Source organism: Thunnus albacares, chromosome 23, assembly GCF_914725855.1.
Source record: "Thunnus albacares chromosome 23, fThuAlb1.1, whole genome shotgun sequence".
NCBI classification, from domain to species: domain Eukaryota; kingdom Metazoa; phylum Chordata; class Actinopteri; order Scombriformes; family Scombridae; genus Thunnus; species Thunnus albacares.
Window position 1 is genome coordinate 10,166,927 of NC_058128.1, and position 19,289 is coordinate 10,186,215.

Genomic DNA, 19,289 nt, shown 5'->3' on the forward strand with positions numbered 1-19,289 from the left:
TGGCAGTGGTTGGCAAGGTATCAGGGGCGCTGGATTCATTTCAGAAATGCAGGGGCCAAAAAGTGTGTGTGTGTATGTGTGTGCATGTGTGTAGAGATAGATAAACTGGAGACTGACTTAACTTTTGCGGAGTAACTATAGCTTGCTTGCACCACAGGGTGGTGGTATAATTCCAAACACATAGCAGCTAACTAATGCTTGTGGGACTAGATAAGAGCTTTTTTGTTCAATTATCCAAAACTACAAGTTTACAGAACAGTAACACTTATACGGCTGAGTAACAACAGGAAGCAATACGAATGTTAATGTTGTCCTTGTGTTGTAAGCAGCCTTGCTCCAAATCCATTATTTAACGATAAATCAGAAATAAAAAACATTACTGCTTCACCTTTGCAAATTATCAACATACCATGCTGGTGTGAAAGTGTCATTTATAGCCTACAATAGCCTAAATAAACTTTGGGAGAACCTTGATGCATATACCCAAAAAGGAAATGTTTTGGACCTGTCGTTTCAACGCGATATCATGAACTAACCAATTCACATGAACTTTCAAAACGTCTTTTGACTGGCTGGTTGCTTGTGCGCCGAATGTTTTGCCTCTGGGCGTAAGTGTCCAATTAAGAAACAGTCATTTCACTTAGATATGAAATTTCAGCAGCACGTCAGATAGTCCTCTCCATAGACTGTATAAAATTAACGGACGTAGCCACTGTGACATCACCCATTGGTTTGTGGACTCACATTTGAAGCGTTGAGTTTGGCATTTTACTGTCACCATCTTGGATTTTTGGGGCCAGAAGTGATGAGAAGTGACCATATTTGGAAGAGTGGATGGTGCCAACCCTAATGCTAGCCGCTAGCTTGGTTAGTACAGTGCATTTACAGTTTATGGTTAACTGCAATAATGCTAATGCTATTGCTAATTTTCACTAGCGAAAAACAGGCCTAAAACCATTAAAACAAAGTGAACTTGCCAGAAAAACTGAACATCCGAGTCCTTAGAGGGTCTTTTAGTACAACCAAATGCTGAACAAGACTCTTTTAGGCAATCAAAATGTTACAAATAACTTTCATGAACTGAAAACACACTGAAATAGCGATAGCTACGCCTATGCCAATACTCTGTGAAGCTGGGGTTATGCCATGTTTACGTTACCTAACCAACGTTGTCGCCATGGTAGCGACTTGTCAATCACAATGTAGTGACACCCTAAAGCATACTCTGCTTTATCATCAAATTTAAATTAAATGGGACCATAATTTAGAAAATGAACATCATGCTGTATTGAAGAAGACGAATGAGACCATAAACTCATTAGGAAAGTGTTTACTGAGGTAATAAATCAAGTGAGAAGTAGGGTAATTTTCTCATAGACTTCCATACAATCAGACTTCTTTTGGGAGCCAGGGGAGTCACCCCCTGATGGCCATTAGAGAGAATGCAGGTTTAAGGCACTTCTGCATTGTCTTCACTTTTCAGACCTGGAACTACCCGCTTGGTCCTCTCTCATCAGTGGATGGGAATGATTGAAATGTCTTTTTACTGTAACAGTTGCAATATAGGGACATTTACAGGGATACAGTGATTCACGACTTAAAAAGAATGTGGGGGGAGGGTGAAGTGGGGGGTCCAATGGCCCCTTAGACCCCCTACTTCTGGCGCCCTTGCAAGGTATTTTTATATGCTACCTTGGAACAATACCAGATGTACAATTGCAGAGGTAATGTTGAACAATGTACAACACCCCAAAATATGTCTGGCATCACAATTGTTTTTATTTTATGTTTTCTTTCTGAGTGTTATGTGATATAATTAAGTGATATTATGTACTTTATTATGTATAGGCATAATAATGTTGAGACTAATCAAAGTAATGTTTTTCTCACTGTTCTCTTGGTAGTTTTGTCTGGGTTCATCAAATAAATAAAGGAAAAAGAAAACATCATCCAAAGTAATCCATACTTACACTGTTGCTTAGTCAAGAGCAAGTTGTGCCTTTGCCATAAATGTCATCTTTCAATATGATAACAGATGAGAACACTTTTTGTTTGTTTGCAGGATTTTCCGAGCAATATTTTGTGTCTGAAAAGCCCCTTTATGGTTCCTGTCACGTCTCTGTCTCAACCCTTGTTGGCAAAGGGCTCACACTCTTAGCTGCAGGCCACGCCACAGTGCAGCCGTAATCTCCATAGTTGCCTGATCAGGCCCGATTCCAAACACACCAGGTCTGAGATGTCACATACTCATTGCCATTGTCCTAGACTCAGAGCTTCTGAAATGATGGAAAAGCGAGGAGCAGTAGCCAATAGGCTGCTGAACTTACAGTATCAGTCAAAAGTTTGGACACACTTTCTCATTCAAGTGAATGGGAAGATGTGTCCAAACTTTTGACTGTACTTGATAGCCTGGTTGTTTCTTGATACTTTCCAGAAGTTTAAATTATATTTCCTGCCAAGTACTTCCTACTTATTATGTTTTGTTTTTTTTAACAAAACACAAAAATGTCTCTAATTCTGCAGGGAGTGAGTGAGCACTCCATCCACTAAAAAAACTGGGCTTCTTGTCATATTTTTAGTCTCTCATATGTCTTTGGTGTCTTGTGGTATAAAACAATCAAAGGCCATTGACAAAGTTAACTGATGTCACATTAGATGATCTGAGTCATAACATTTAAATTTAGCACAGCAGCTTTTAAGTGGCTCTTTTTTTAGTTTTTATTAGTTCATCAGTCATGGACATGACCTTTGCGGTAGTTGGATTAGAGTTATTTGTTCAATTTACACATCTTATCAGTGTGAGTCATGAGTTGATTTGGGTATATACTTAGAATTAACTAGGAATGTACTAGCTTTCAGCTTTAATCTCAGTATGCCAGTCATTAAAAACCTAAAAATAAGTGACTTTGAAGGGACCAGCACAACTTTTTCTCTCCCGATACCCATTCCTATATCTCACCTCAGGGTATCTGCCCATACTGAATGCTGATCCAAGGCCACTGCTCTCTTTTTCCCAAATTAAAAAAAAATATGTACAACATCAATGTCACTGCATGGAACTAACTGAGACAAATAATACAATAGTGTGATTTGGGGATGGCTGTGTCATTAACAATTGAGTAGGCAGCCCCATTGTGACCTGATGAATGCAACTAATATCAGAAATGCTGAATTTTATAATAACATTCAAAAAGAAATGGTAAATGTCATGTGGATCTGGGTGTTACGTGATCAGTGTAATATAGTCAGTTTCTATCTAGCGGGTTGGATTGATGGATTTCTTGGATCGTTAATTAATTTCTTCATGAATTAGTTAATTAATGAATTGATTTATCAAAGAAAAGTTTTTTATGTGCTATGCCTCTTGCCCCCTAGCCCACTGTGAAGTTTCTATGACGATTTCTTCATTCATTTATATAATTTCTTTGTGATTCAGTAACAGCCATACTCTCCAAGCAGTGCCACTGCTTCTTAACCAGCCCATCTTTTTCCTTCCACCTTCTAGTGTTACTGTAGAGCAGAGGGGTAACTGACCATGTCCTGTCTTACATGTGGGCCCCCTTACTCTACAGTACCTCCTCTCCCTCTTGTCCCCTCTGGTTGCCCTGCTCTGCAGTCCTCCTGTCTTTCTCTCCAAGCTAAACTTTCTCACCTCCCTACTCTCTCTCTCTCTCTCTCTGTCTCTCTCTCCTGTCTGCCATGCTTGGGCAGCTATTGCGTCCCCATGGGGTGGTCCATCAGCCTGCGTTGCTGAGCCCTGACTGGGCATCAGTGCTTGGATTCCTCAACAGTAGAGTTCAGGTATCATCTGTTAGCACATCAGAGCCAGATTCCCCCCTCCCCCTCTCCCCACTCCCTCCCAGTTCCCAAAACTGCATGCCCAGTGAATCTGAATCTGCTTTACAGACTGGGAGCTCATGCCAATACCAAACAGAGGTAGATGAAATATGAGATAATTGTTTTGTTCAGAGATGCATTCACCATAGACTGGTGATAGCAGTTCATTTTTTTCTTTAATTAAATTATTATCGTACAGAATAACTTGGTGTGACTTAATAGGGCTTTTAGTTACATAGGACAGACTTTGATGATGAGATTTGCATGGCTAAAATGGTGTGCTGTGCTAATGGAAAGAGCCTTTGTTCTTTTGAATATTTTATGGTTGCAGCTTTATTCCTGTTGAGAAAGTTTAAAAACATGATGCAAGTATGCTGAAAGGGGAGAGATTATTATTAGGACCTTTAAACCCATACATTGTTTATAATTTGTTGTATTGCAATGCGATTCCTTTTCTTTCCTTCAGCAATGACCCACTTTCTCAATAAATGATGCTCCCCTTCCCAGACAAACACACACAACTTCAACTAGGTGAAGTAGACGCCCCACAGAAAAGAAACACACCCAGCTACATCTGAAGTCATGCTTAGCTTGGGTTTTAATAGATGCTACCAACAGAGTGCGTTGCAATCCATCCACCCCTGCACCCTGCTCCTGACCCAGAGCTAAAACCTAACAGGGTTGCCAATACTTATAACCTTGCTGTATTAAAGCAGCAGTGTGCAGGTGGAAATTCCAAATAAGCACTGTAGTAGAAAGGCCTTAATCAAAAGCTGCCCTTCCTCAGACCTTGTCTGGTACCTTGCACTCTTCCCACAGTGCTCATATCATCCTGCTGTGCCCAGCTCCCCTTGACCCACTAAATCCACAGAGGCAGCACTAACACAGATCTGAAGGACTCTTGGATGTCTTTCACACTATTTGGCTGGGCTAAGATGATCTGAATTACATCAAGTTTGCACTTTTAGTTCAGGAGAAAATGTTTTTTTTATCAGAAACAGGCATTCCTTTCTCCCTTCATGTGCCCATGATGCATGCCCATTAATAAAATGATTTATGTATTTAAATATTTCAAACACTTCTTGTTTGTTTTGCTTAAACAATATTTACCTGCAAGGATATCCCGAACTCAGCTCCATGATATAATTCATGTTGTCCCCTGATTGGTTTCTGCATGACTATATGTTCTTGTAAAACATTCAACATGGCCCATAAAATTAATTCGCATTAACATGATTTCAGCTAACATCTCTGTCATTTTGATTAAAGCACCACCATTACTCTCTGCCTATTAAAGGAATGTAGCAACAAAACAAATCACTTAAAAAACATGGAAATGATCCAAAGAAATGCATTCTTTGCTCTTTTCTCTCCTCCCGCCACCCTGAAAAATTATATTTCATGCATGATAAGCTCCAGCAAATGATATTATGTTTGTATATCATCTGTTTCTGGCGTGTGCTCAGATCACAATGACGGATAGCTCCTTAGAAATGCCAAGGCACTCTGCTCGCCTATTCTCCAGGCTAAGGGATTTTTCTAACAGATTCATCTGTGGGTGTCAGTTTGTTGGCATTGATTGGGCCTAACGGGCTTTACGTAGAGATAGAAGTTTGTTTGGTAAAATTGCAAATCCGGGCTGACAGTTTATGTTTACTGCTTGCTGAGGAAAAGTGTGAAGTAGTTTCCTTGGGGAAATGAAAACAAGAAGAAATCACAGAGGGTGTAATTTTCTCAAAGTCATCTACATCGTTTTGACATCGCAAAACATTCATACATCTGAATTTTTCAGACACTCTGCCCTAAATTGATACTCCTCATCATTCAGGAACCTTATAATAACACATTTAGCTATGCACACTTCAATCTTCAACCTCTGAGATGAAAATGCTTCTTCCTTCAGAATTATCAGGGCATATCATCTCACCTGACTTAATGTGCAGAGCTCAGCTCAATTAAGGGTGCATCCCATTTACCACATTAACCACATAGTATACCTCCCTGCTTATGAGAGGTCATTAAAACACTCACCTTCACAGGTCAATAAAGATTTTAAAGCCCTTTAAGAGGCTGGTCTCTCCAGGCTCACCACTCACTTACCCTGGGCTGCACAGACATACTCCTACCCAAACAACACACAGACACACAGAGACAATTAAACTGGTCTTGCTGGGATCAAACTCAACCATTCCAGCTCCCAGTGGGAGGCTGTCCATTAGGCGAACAGGTTGATCTCATTAATACTGCTGGGGTCAATGAAGTGTACGATTGGTGGCTCTAATGACTTGACTTCTCATCTGCAATGCAGTAAATGATGGCAGGTCTGATTTAAAGGCACAGACTTCAGAAAATTTAGATTGACTCCCTCGCACTGACACAGTGTGAGAAATGTTACAGCGCTCCCTCGCCTTCAAACATCTCTTCCATAATTCACTCAAACACTTTGTCGCAATGTATTTTTTATTTTTATTGCATTTTTTAACAATCGCTAATGCTGATGAATGGCCTCCCATAAACATATTTAAGATTATGAGAAAATCATTGAATGTATTACAATTGTTTTTCGATGACTTACAATGCTGGGTTATCTTCTCGACAGTAATGCTGGCGTGCATTTTTCATCTCCCTCCACAATGCCAAATAATAACCATCACAGGATAATAAGCGGCTTTGCAAGTCTTCTGTCTAGTGTGACATTAAAATTCTCAATATTGGCAGGACGCAGGACTGCAGGTGTATATGCATGTGTGTGTGGGCACAGGAATCTGTGCGTGTTTATTCATGATAGAACCCCCTGTGATTTTTATTTGGGCACTGATAATTTTAGGACCGTTCCGCATAGAGGTAGGTTGAAATTCTGTCTCTATCTTTGTTTCTTTGTTCCTTCACCTTTTATGCTTGTGTACACAAGCTGCATATGTGCCAAACTGGCTGGTGTGTGAGCGTAAATGTGTTCAGTCTCGCCAGGTTGTGACACAGGGGAATCTATCATGCTTCTTTGTTTGTTTTGCGTGGCTGGGCACCGACTAATCAATCACCCCCACCTTTGATGTCTAACCTTGGTGCAATTGCCACACTTCCCATGAGAGCCCTTAATTGATCTGAGGATATCAAAGAGAGATTGTGACAGCACTACCAAAAGGTCAAAGGCCATGAGCTTTGATCCCCAAACCAAAATGCAAATCATGTACGATGTTGAATTGCGTCAAAGAATCTCCAGCTGATTCCCATCTCACACACAGTATGTTAATTACCAGGAACATTTGACTATAGCAATACACTTTTCCCAGTTTTATATTTGAACAGATTAATAGACAAAATTATTTAACCAAACTTTATGTAATAAAGAACATGTTAACTTCATTCATCAATGCTAAACGGATCATATAAAGTCTATCACTTCTTGCTAGGGACAGAAAATAGACTGATTGACAAAATTTGCAACTAGAACATCTCTTTTTTTAAGTTTTTTTTTTTAAATGGACAGTAACCATGACATGACAAGATGAAGGTGAAAACATCTTTGGAATTAGACAGTTTTGTCATGGCTCCTCCTCCTTTTCTTAGAGCTCTCTTTCACGGTTTCGATTCTTGTCCAATGGGCCAGACAAGCCCTGAAAAGAGACCCTGCTAATCTCTCCTCAAGTGTCAGCTCCCTCCTCTGTTCTCTGTCTGAAAAGATGCTGTTTATCTGACCAAAGCCCTTCGCAGTGCCATTTGCGCTGTGGGGTGCTTATCGACCATGAGATAATTCAAAAAGCCCCTCAGCCAGCTTCTTGTTCATTAAAAGTTTCCTCGGACTCCTCTTCAAAAGTGCATCCATCTGTCTGGTAGGAGAGACGATGGAGGAGAATGTGAAGAGGGATGTGTGTGTGTGTGGGGAGGGGGTGTGGATATTATCTCTCTATCTGAGTCCTTGTGTTGTTCTCTTTGATTGAATTTCCTTTGACGCTCCTCCTCTCGTCCTGTTCGGATCCCTGATGGATTGGGTCTAGACCCTCGGTTTAAGATTTGTTTCCCTCCTGCTTGAGTTGGCTCATTATTTGATCAGCTTTGTTAACTCTGATCAAATAACGATGGTGGATGTTAAAAGGGTGTCTGTGACCTACATAGGCAGTTCCACCACTAATTTGCTGCGGTAGACCTGACCAGATTTTACAGTCAAAACTTTGACTTAAAGGAAGTTCTTTTGCATCAATTTCACTCAGATCCACTGGGTTACATTTGATTCCAGTGAACCAAGACATCAAAGTGGACTAAACATTGGCTCTGAATTTAACAAGAAGTTCCAGTCCAGTAACTCAGTGAACTTTGAAAGGCTTGTTTTTTACTACCTTGAGCCGCCGTCAAATTCTAATCCCAAACTGATATTTGTAGACACCAATAAAACAAACAGAGACTGAGTAGCTTCCAAGCTGACAGTACTTCAAACCAACACTTCAGATTAGCTCTGAGGAATGCTCAAGAATGGAAAAAAGCGAGGAGAGGAGTTGAGAGATTTATGCTTTTCATGTGGCCATGTGTTTAATTTATCAATAAAGCTGTCAGGCCTCCACTAACCTGGGCGGGTGTGCCCTAGCATTAATCAGCACACCAGCATCAATCTGTGAGTCCAGAGCTGCTGGCCGGCACTCCATTACATTGACCGTAGCAAGGTTGTCCCTAAGCCAAAGTTTGATGACTGATGCCTATCTTGCTGAACAAGACACAATGAGGGAAACACTCTACAACAGTGGTTCTCAAAGTGGGGTCCCAGGATCCCAGGGGTCCTAGAGGGGGTTCCAGTGGATCCCTAATACCATCCATCCATGTATGTATTTTGGTCATGGGTTTGATACACTTTCTGTAGTAAAACATCTAAAAGCAAAAATCTTACCAGATGGGGGACCCTGGGAGAAGATCTTATCAAATAGGGGTCTAATTTGTGTCAATTTAAGGGTCCTTGATGTGAAAAAGTTTGAGAACCACTGCTCTACACATATGTATCCATAGCAAAAGGATGACACTTGGAGACTGAAAAGCATGTATGAGTGGAGGGACTTCCTCCCTTGGTCCACTGTGTTCTCTCTGCTGTTAACAAGCAGGTAATTATGGATAGTGGTTTGGGCCATCCGTCAGGGGCAGGCAGCGGGCAGATTGATACCAGCAGAGCCCCATCCTGTTTTCATCCCTCTTGCTTTTAAGATCCTCAGGACGTGATTTGGGAAATGGCAAGCTCCAGCCCACTCATCCATCAATTTCCTGCTTGTTTCCCCAGTGGAAAGAACTAACATCGCTCCATGAGAAGACTGTGTGCCAAAAGACTCTGGGAAAACAGACAGAAATAGTTAGAACTATAAACTAAGTTATATGACTGTACTGTGATGATCAATGCTGGTTTAATATTGACATTGACACCAAATTTATAAAAAAAAATTGGCATTTCATGGGTTGAAAATGGCTCAATCTGTCATCTGCTGTTTAAAATCAGCCCTGAAAAGGTGGGGACAATGCTGACGTAGAGTGGACCGTTTGGGAATTCTCTACGTCAGGAATGGTAAAATGATAACGGCCACCTCCCCCTCTGTGAAACTGCCTTTCTGCCCATGCTCATTTTCAAATATATGCTGATCAAGACAGTTTAAGCCTCAGGAGTGAACAGCAGCTAATAGCAGCTCTGGCCTGCTGTAAGGGCGGTCTCTTCATCTGTGACTGTCCACAGGAGAAAGAGCAGCTGGCAGCCACAACTGAACCTGTCCACTGCTGGAGCAGAGCTGCGGTCGGACAGGTTCAGTAAAGGTTTCGGTTACACTGTGATTTAATGTTTTAAAACATGATTTTACCAGCTGATCACTGCAGGAACAGACAGCCAGAGACTTAAAGAGCTACAGGATGAAATGCAAAAAGGATTTCTGTTGATTTGTGGCTGCCAACAGTTCTTCCACCTGTGGACAGTCACAGACATCTCCTCCAGCAGGTCAGCGCTGCTGGTAGCTCCTGAGGCTAAAAACGTCTTCCTGTGAAAATAAACAAAGTTAAATGTAGACAGGTTCATCTACAAATGACTTCTGGCTCGTTTTAAATGTCGTCGCACTGTTTGCCTTCCTCTCATTATTATTATTATTATGATTTTTCTCTGGCCAAGGGTTGTCATGCTGAGCAACTCCTGCCCTCCTGCTTCACACAGCCAAGACCCCCCCCCCCCCCCCCTCCCCTCCCCAACCTCCTCTCAGCCCCTTGCCCACTTTTTAGCATTTTTTAAAATTATGCAGTGGAAGGAGTTAGGCTCAGACCTGGGGGTGCAGTTACACTTTAAATTGTGAAAAGTGTGAAAGATAGAATGTGCAGCAGAGCCTCAATGAAGGATCTGGGGCACAAAGAGTGGCAGTTAAAGTATGGAGACAGAAGAGAAGGTTGCTACTGGTGGTGATGAGGATGCTGATGATGATGCAAGAGGAGAGGGGGAGGTGAATAGTGACTTTGACTTAATTAGAAGATAATAACCAGTTGCAATTTGCTTTACTTAATTACTAGCGGTACAGTAGCATGATAATGACTTCCTCTATCTTTCATAAGTGGATTTTGCCTAAGTTGACAGCCTTCCAGTTAGTTGTAATTGAAATGATGTCCAAGGCAGCTGTAGACAGTGAGATGTAAAGCAATGGCCGGTGTCAAGTTAATGTTTGTATGATAGGATAAGCTTCTTACCTGTCAAAGTATTTATTTGAAAAACAATTAAGTCTGAGTGAGTCAGGAAACAAATACAGCTTTGGCACTATTTTCAATTAACAGACGGCAAATGAAACATTGTCCATCTGCTTATTACTGCCTTAACAATACTGTTTTGGAGCTCTACTGTCTCCAAGGCAACAGGTTGCAGTGAAGCCTTACCATGGAGGCTGGCGGAGCACAAGGCAGTGAGGGTTGATGAATAAACTGCAATTGAAAGCCATCATGTTTGTGGATTATCAGCCACAATCCTTTGCAGGATTTGATTAATATTCTGATTCAAAATAATTTTCATTTTTGATTAGATTCTTGTTTACCTAATTTATTACACATCTCTCATTCTGGAGCGTTAATTTCCTCGTCAAATAATGCAAATACTGGGACAACATTGTTTACTGGCACAGCTTGTTAGCTCAATGTGAGTCTTGGCATTCTCTCACATTTCATGGCTTTGTTGAATGTCCTTTTTGTCCTTGTCAGTACTGCTCGATTGATGACCAAGACAATTATAAGCCAGTCAATCATCAGCTCGCACATGAAACCCATCTGAGAAGCTCCTGAGATCCATCTCATGAATATTGTATGTGCATTTCTGTCACCATGTTAAAGCTCCTTTGCACAAATATTACCACGGGTGAATTGTTTTGACACCGGCCTGTCATTTTTCTGAATGTTTTTTTTTTCTTTTCTTTTTGACATCTCTTTCATTCTGGAATCTGTCCTCAAGCAAGAAGGCTGGGGGAGGAGGATAAGGGAATGAGAGACAGTAAGGAAGATGGACTCTGCTTTTCCACCCCATGAATCACCAGTGGGGAAAGGAGGTGAAAGACTGACGGCATGACGAAAATTTAATTAATCGCAATATCTGGAGCTCCATAAACGAGTATTGGATTTTCAATTTAGGGAAGAAGTCCGTGGTTGATAGACAGGAATGCATTGCAGCCCTAGCTGAGGACCAGTTTCTCTGCAAGTGCTGGCAGGTATCGATCAGTAATCATTTACATATGCCCTTAACTTTGCCAGCAATCAAAGCAAGTCAACAACACAGCACTGACATTGCAGAGTGAAAAGAAGCCAAAAAATCTGTGGATGTCACAATGGCCCCCGCATGTCTCGTTAACATCACACTCATTTTCACAGTTTTCTCTGTCTGTGTGGGGCCCTCTTCTGCCAAGTGGATGTGATGCACGAGCTCCATAAACACCCAGGGGAGTCATGTCCAATTTTGCACTTCATAGCCAATAAGTTTCACAGATAAGGCTGTATTCAGAATATCTTATCGTCTGTCAAGAAATGACTTTGTACTTTTTTGAAACAACAAGCTATAATAAGAAAAAGCATGAAAAATGAAGACAAACACAACATGGTGTAATCCAAAGAAATATGCCAATAGCTTGAGAAACAATTGACTTTTTATGGAGGCTCAAACTGTTTGGTTTAAAGTGTTAACGTGTGTTTTAGTGTAGTCCTGTTTATTTATGGCATTTGGTAGTCAAATAAATAGACTACAAAAACCTTTTTGAAAATCATGAAAAATTCATTTTGATCAGGCACAATGAACACACACAGATTTTCTCTGTCCTACCTCCTAAAAGTCAACCGAGGATTGATATGAAGTCCTCATAGCAGTGGTCAGCTCACCTGTCATAGTGCTAAGTGGAACTGAAGGCTTCTTTTGTGTTTATTTGATTATAGTTGTGGTTATTTCCCACCGGCTAGTCTCTTTGCACTTGTCAAACGCTTCATGAAATCTGCATTTAGAGTAGATCTCAGAAGTATCTCCGGTGATGACAACAATTCTCATCCCAGGAACACAGCAGTCCTCCTAATGGCCACCAAATAATTCACACACCGCAGGGTATAGGAAGTGCCTGGTATACGAGTGTGTTTGCAGTCATGATGAGGTATGACAGGAAAGTTCAAAGCAGGAATCATGTCAGAGGGATCCAGTATTCAGAGGCTACCGCTTGTGATGACGTTGCCCATGTGCACAGATTTTATTTTTACTCCTGTGGTGGGTGACTGAAATAGAGATATTTCTGGAAATGTGACCACCACATTAGTGTGTGGACTCATTCTCCTACGGGCGATACGATGATGAGTCCTGCGTTGGTCCAAATGACTGGACAGTAAATGCAATGTTTCCCCTGGAAATCAGAACAAATTGCAGTTGAATTGCTGCCATTTCTCTCCTGGGCTTCTTTTGTGGGGATGCCACTCACAGCTGGTGACTCACTTTTCAGATGTCAGTAACTAGACAACATGCCATCGTGAATTTGGGTATGAAGTCCTTTTACTCTGTAGGAGTTTTCGCCCCCCATGCAGACTCCCCACAAACTTTCGCCCGGGTTTATTCCTTTTATAGTTTACGACTCTGGTTATGCAAGAGTGCTGCAGCATTGGTCGGAGCGGATTTTTATATTCTACAGCTCTCATAACCCGGCAAAGTTGGTTGACTAATGATGTACTGTATTATATAGAATCTCCTGTGTAGCATTGGTATCTGCCTCACTCGCCCCATTAATGAAAATCACATGCACACATGGGGGATGTATGCATAGAGGCCATTTTATAGCAAAGCACTTAGTGCATGATTATGCAAATTCATCATGATCCCTACAAATTACAACTTCATGTTATTTAAGCTCTCCTAATCAATAAAGGAGACATCATTTTCATTCACGACACAGCCAAACTCACCCATGCAAAACTGACTCTCAGCCACATATTTTCAGCACTCCTATGAACTTCCCACTGTAAAATGGCTGTCATTCATTTTCATTAACTGCTATGAATGAGGCTGACATCTGCTGTATTAAAAATGTAATTATCAGAATACATAAATATGTAATTGCTGCCACCTGCATAATTGATGTGCACTAATGCACAATGTTGAAGGTATAAACCTCCACTTAGCAGGCGCATGCCACCTGAACAATAGGTGGGCTCCTGAGTGATAATTGAACCCACAGATGATTCCCAGGCCTGGGAAAATGTTAATCACAGAAGATGGATCCTTCATTAGCCGGCTCATCCATAAAAGCACCATTCATATCTGTGAAGTAGAGAGAAATGGAGGTGTAGAGAGAGAGAGAGTACAAAACACACTCCCAATATAAGAAGAGGTGAGGGATAGCCCCTAACACTTCTTGGAGCACACACTTCTGCTGGGGGATTTGTAGAGAGAGATGACCTCAAATTCACACCGAGGAAGTGAAACACCAAATCAGGCATGCACTGGGGGAAAAATCTAATTATATTTGAGTCATCTTTATGGTGATTAATATGTTAGCTAATGCATGATACATGACATTGCAACCAAAGGACAGCCAGTTTGTACTGAGGAGATGTGTCTATGTATCTAAATGTAACTAAGAGCAAGGCCACAGAGTCTCTCTGGTTTTCAATTAATCATGCCTTGCATTAAACTAATATCACTCCATGTGCTTGATGGTTGTGCTGGTAAGCATTTCTGAGGCGTTTGCAGAAATCTGCAAGGCGCCCTAGGTTATGAATGTATGCATGCTTGCAAGATATTATCACTGAGTAAGGAGAAGGACATGTACAGTGAAGGAGACTGAAGTAAATGTGGGTCTATGTATTCTGTTATAATAATAAGTATATTTTTATGTGCAAGGATGTCTTACATAGAAGTGATCTATGAAAGCTCTTGATCCTCGGTTAGATTTTATCCTCAACTAGCCATTCCTGAAAAGATGGATATAAATAAATGCATACAAACACATACTGCCACCATTACTTAGTGAGTTTTTAGTGAAGAAATGATGAAAAGAGTGTGTGGATGTGAATAATGATGCATAATATAGTTGGTTTTTTTCGTGTAATGATGTGATTCAATGAAGGTGGTAATTTTTTCACATTTTCAAGGAGATGATACTTGGAGTTAGATGCATTTATTACCATAAGTACCTTGTTGAGTGCTTTTGTTACTGAGTACACATCTGAACCTGTTGACTATATACTCCAGCAAAAACATCCTCAGATAACATGATGACCTAAAGTCAAATATTAAAATTTTGCTATCAGATAAAAGATACAGTTTGTCTGTGTGGATACAGAAGGCAAGATCTTGTCCAATTTTAGCGGGGGAATGAAACCATGCTATCTCCTGCTGTTGATAAATGCTGGGTAGCTTGGTTTCAGCTGCTTATCGACCTTAGACTGAGGACAAACCTACATAGGCTGCAGTCTCACAGGCTGCCTCCAGAAACACCGCAGCCAATCAGCAACTTCTGTCATGACCCATCCCCCCCGTGAGCTCGTGGGCCCAATCAGAGCAGCCAGTCAGGGGGCCACTGAGCTGTGGCACGTCGGACCGCATTACCCAAAATTCCCTGTATATCCCCAAGGCTCTGCTGCGTTGGGAGTGTGTGGTGTCATCTGAGGCCTGTCTGCGAGGAAGCCTCATTTTTCATCAGGTGTTCTCTCTCTTTCTCCTCCCGCCCCCCCTCCATCCCTCTTTCTCCCCGTCTCTCTCTCTCTTTCTCTCTCACTCTCTCGCTGTGACCTCTCAATCTGCCTTTCTCTTGCTAAATTTGGCATAAATCCCCTTTGTGTATGCCTTTGCCTCCCCATGTATGTGTTTATCTGTGGCCTGCTGTCCTTTCTCTTTCCCCTACAGTACATTTCTCCTTTTCTGACTGACCCCCCATGGGAGACCATTGTTGGGGTTTGTGCGCATGTTTGGTTGCTCTGAGTAATTGAACATCTCTTTGAAATAAACATAACCACACACACATACACTGACCCCCCCCCCACCTTTCCATTTCCCAATTATCTCTTTGTCTTAATTAGGCCCTCATACTGTGTGGAGACCCTCCCTGGTGACTGTGTGTAAGTCTGCGCCTGTGTGTGTGTGTTTGCAGCAGTTGCTTCTCTGGTCTAATTCAGCTGTAGTTGTCCTCACTTGCCATGGGATGTTCTATCAGGCTGGCTAATTACCAACTGGTACATGCATGTGTGCATGTGTATGTGTGTCCATCTCTGTTTGTGTATGCGCTGTGCAATAATGCAATTCAAGGTACCTATTCTGTATAAGTGAGCTCTGCTCTCACTGTAGCTCGGGACATCAATATCGATCACTGTCCTGTCAACACACCCAGTCAACTTGGCCCCAGTCAATGATTTCTTATTTTTGAGGAATCAATGCATGGAAGACAGTGTGTGCATGAGACAGTGTGAATGCTTTTGTTACAAGCAGGTTTAGTAGCTTGTGTACACCTACGTATGCAGCTTGCAAATGTGTATCTACTGTACTTGTGTGTATGTCCCTTTGTGGTTTTGTTCTTCGTATACAGCACTCCTCTGGGCAGCTGACTGACAGCAAGTCGCCTCCCTGGCAGAAAATCCATGGCCTTCTTCCCTCACCTTTACTCTGACTGTCTTTCTAACGCTGATTTATTGTGATGCTAATTTGATTTTGTCTCACTGGCCTCCCACTCCTTTCTGCTATCACCTTCAAGAGGTTTGGATAAGGCTCCTTAGGCTTGGTCTTATACTGATACAGGGTAGCCTGAAAGTATTTGGACAGTGACACATTTTCTCTTTTGTGTGATCTGTAATCCAGCACATTGAATTTGAAATTAAACAATGACTGAGTGCTAACTTTCACCTTTAATTTGAAGGTCTTTAAATTCACGTCACGTTATTGGAATTGTAGCTCATTTTATACATGGTGACCCAATTTTAGGTGGCCAAAAGTAATTAGATAAAGTAGCATAAAGTTAAACCTGACATATTGTCACCTCATAAATTTGATATTTACACCCTACATTTATCTCTGTTTTGCTCTCCACCAATTCCTGAGGGAAATATCTGGATCTTTAACTGATGAATACTCCACTATGTTCACCAGCTAGATGCTAACTTTGTCTCTGTCATTTATTGCTGGGCAGGTAACGTAAAATGAGTTTTTAGTTGGTTAAGTTGTGGGCTGCTAAACCAAAACAGTGAGCTAAAATACTCTAAAACGCTCCCTATTGCTGAGGGGCACTGCAGAATCAAACAGTAATTAATCAAATGGTTTGTTACTACTAGCAACCCCTTCCACATAACATAGTCATTTGATAGAGTAGCTTTAAATAACATCATCAAATTCAACATTTGGTTGCAAATCATTTGCAGTCAATGACTAGCTGAAGTCATCAGCAGACAGTTGTTATCTGCCTTGGCGATGCTCTGCCAGGTATGGAGCCATTTTCACTTTTCATGTTCAGTCTGGTCTTTAGCAAACAAAATATTTGCCAAATTGGACTGAGTTCAAGAGACTGCCTTGGCCACTTAGGGTTATTCTAGTGTTTGACCCTAAAAAGTTTGTTTCAGCACTTATTTAGGATCATTGTCCTGCTGCATTGTCCAAAAAATGGAGACTATGTATAAAAATGCCTGAGTCCTACACTGTTCATCCAATAATGGATGAGAACACCCTCAAATACCCTTAAATCTGAAAGTCAGCAGTTTAACCTTGTAGTCATTGTTTCATTACAAACCCAGTGTGTTGGAGTTCAGCCCAAACAAAGAAAAGAGTAAAAATGTTTTACTGCCCAAATACTTGCCGACTGCACTGTATGAGCAACAGATCTGGAAGGAACAAAGATTGTATTATATTGTTAGTCAGCTATCACTTTGTGGTAGTCACACTGTTTTTTGATGAGTTCTCTGTTTTTGGGACACAAATGATTCACAAAATTTCCCGCTCTGGAAACTTGCTGCTTCTTTTCCCTCCACCAGTTTGTTACATCATGTTGTTCAAATGAAAAATCTCACCTGGTGATAAACCTGCACAATGTCAACCAATGATACATGTCCGTTCACATTTGTATTCTGTGCCATCTGAGCCATGCTAGCATTGCTGTCTTCAGATAAGGGCATCAATGATGGGGGGCCACTAGAAGAGGCAAGTATGGGGTTCCTCCTCTTCCTCTCCATCGCCCAGTATCTCTCTCAATCTTTCTCCCACTCTCTTTGTCAGTCTTCCAGGGGTTTGATGGGTGTAGCTGACAGATGACAATCTCATTTCTATTCAGGCGTGGTTCCCTGCTATCTGGGGGCTAAGCCATGCAATAGCTATAAGTGTCACATTAAATCCCAGCCAGGGAGATGGGAATGGCAGGGTGACAGAGAAGCCATTCACAACCGCCATTATCTATGTCTCTGTGGGTGACACCCACAGATAGAAATGTGCAGCTGTAGTGTGCCTCTGTGGAAGCTAAGACATGTTTAGGTAGCCATGATCTTTACAATGTCCCAGAGCAATCTCCTGGCTGACACTGACTGTGATTCGCTTCACAAGTTTAAAGTGATGCGAGTCCTACGCTTGACAGCAGCAGTGGTGGTGACAGCAGCGATGATGATGGTGATGATGACAATGATTACAATGGTCACACCAAATGCTGATCAATGATGATGATTACAGTCAAAATTATTATGACGATGAGTGTGATGACGACGGCAATGACAGTAACAGTGATGATCAATATTGGCGGCCATGCTGGCGATGATGACGATGATGATGAATGTACATTTTAATCGTGATGGATTCGTCAAGAAAATTGTACCAACTATCGGGGAAGGGAAAATGAATTTGAACATGTGCAATTGAAGTCCATTACATTAGCAGCAGGGTGTAATTACCTTCGCTCAAAAGCACAGATAGAGGAGGCACCAAGAATTTGAATGAAAATGTTCACACAATGGGCGTCTCTTTGGTTGACGGTGATTAAATCCGCCATCCAACTGAAGAAACTGAAGAAATCCTATAATTATTCCAGCCAGTACACATGGAAATCCAAGTCCTATTGCTCATCCACTTACTGACTGCAAGCATTAGGTTTCAGGCCTCTAATAGGCTCCATTATAGCCAAGGGGATAAATAGCATGACACCCTCATTGTCTGGCGCCCATGCACTCAATGACCAAAAGCTCCGGCCGTTCCCCAAATTAACCAGCCCAAAAAGAACAATACCAGCACCTGAAAAAGGGCAGCGAAAACTTCACATGGCAGTCGAAGACAATTACCCCAAAAAGAATGCTCTCCTCTGCATTTAGTTGATGAGATTTAAGTGAGGTGCAATGAGAAGAAATGGAGGAATGGAAAAAAAAAAACAAAAATCCCAGTCCAATTACCACAACCCTGAAGAGATTTGGAGGCTCTCTCGACGATGTGTGAGGGGTCGTTTGAATGGAACGGTGGCAGAAAAGGGGAAAAGGAATTATCGATTCTAATTACACAGGCCTGCGATTCTCTGCTCTGTGTGTGACAGGCCTCTTTTCAGTTCTGTCATTGTAGACCCTGTTTATGGGAAAGGCTGAGGCATTAACATTGTGCACTGATCGCGGTTGTTAAGTGACTGAAGTTGTTAACATTGATTATTTGGTTAGTGTTTGAGTTGCATGATGGCTCATGGTTTTTGGGGTTAACTTTCAAGAGCAGTCCTTAAATTGTTCACTTCCACATCATCAAATCCTGTTACAGTGGCTATTTCAACCAGAGCTAGGAATTCTTGGTACAGTGCATTTTCCACAACTTCCTCCTTGTTAGGAATACAGCAATTCCGCAAATAACTGGTTAAAGTTTAACACCAGTTTGAGTATCACTGTTTCCCGTTTTACAGCTGAGCTCAGCTGTGTCTGCCTTGTATAGTTTATTAGCATATGTATGAAACATATTTGCATTCAGTGCCTTTCAAAAAGTTCCCCAACAAACTGCTGGGAAGTCTACCTGG

At 41.5% G+C, this 19,289-nt stretch overlaps 1 long non-coding RNA gene across 7 annotated transcripts in view; it reads left to right on the forward strand.

Annotated features, from left to right (window-relative positions):
- Positions 1-19,289, forward strand: part of LOC122975289 — a 249,720-nt gene that overhangs the window by 129,324 nt on the left and 101,107 nt on the right. Inside the window, exons 4-5 of one of the 7 annotated variants that reach the window (XR_006400613.1) lie at positions 11,026-11,125; positions 11,273-12,031. The exons of 5 other annotated variants lie outside the window; for them this stretch is intronic. This is a non-coding gene — a long non-coding RNA (uncharacterized LOC122975289). Of the gene's footprint in view, positions 1-11,025; positions 11,126-11,272; positions 12,032-19,289 lie in introns of those variants that run through there. One more of the 7 variants, XR_006400615.1, reaches the window with a different exon arrangement.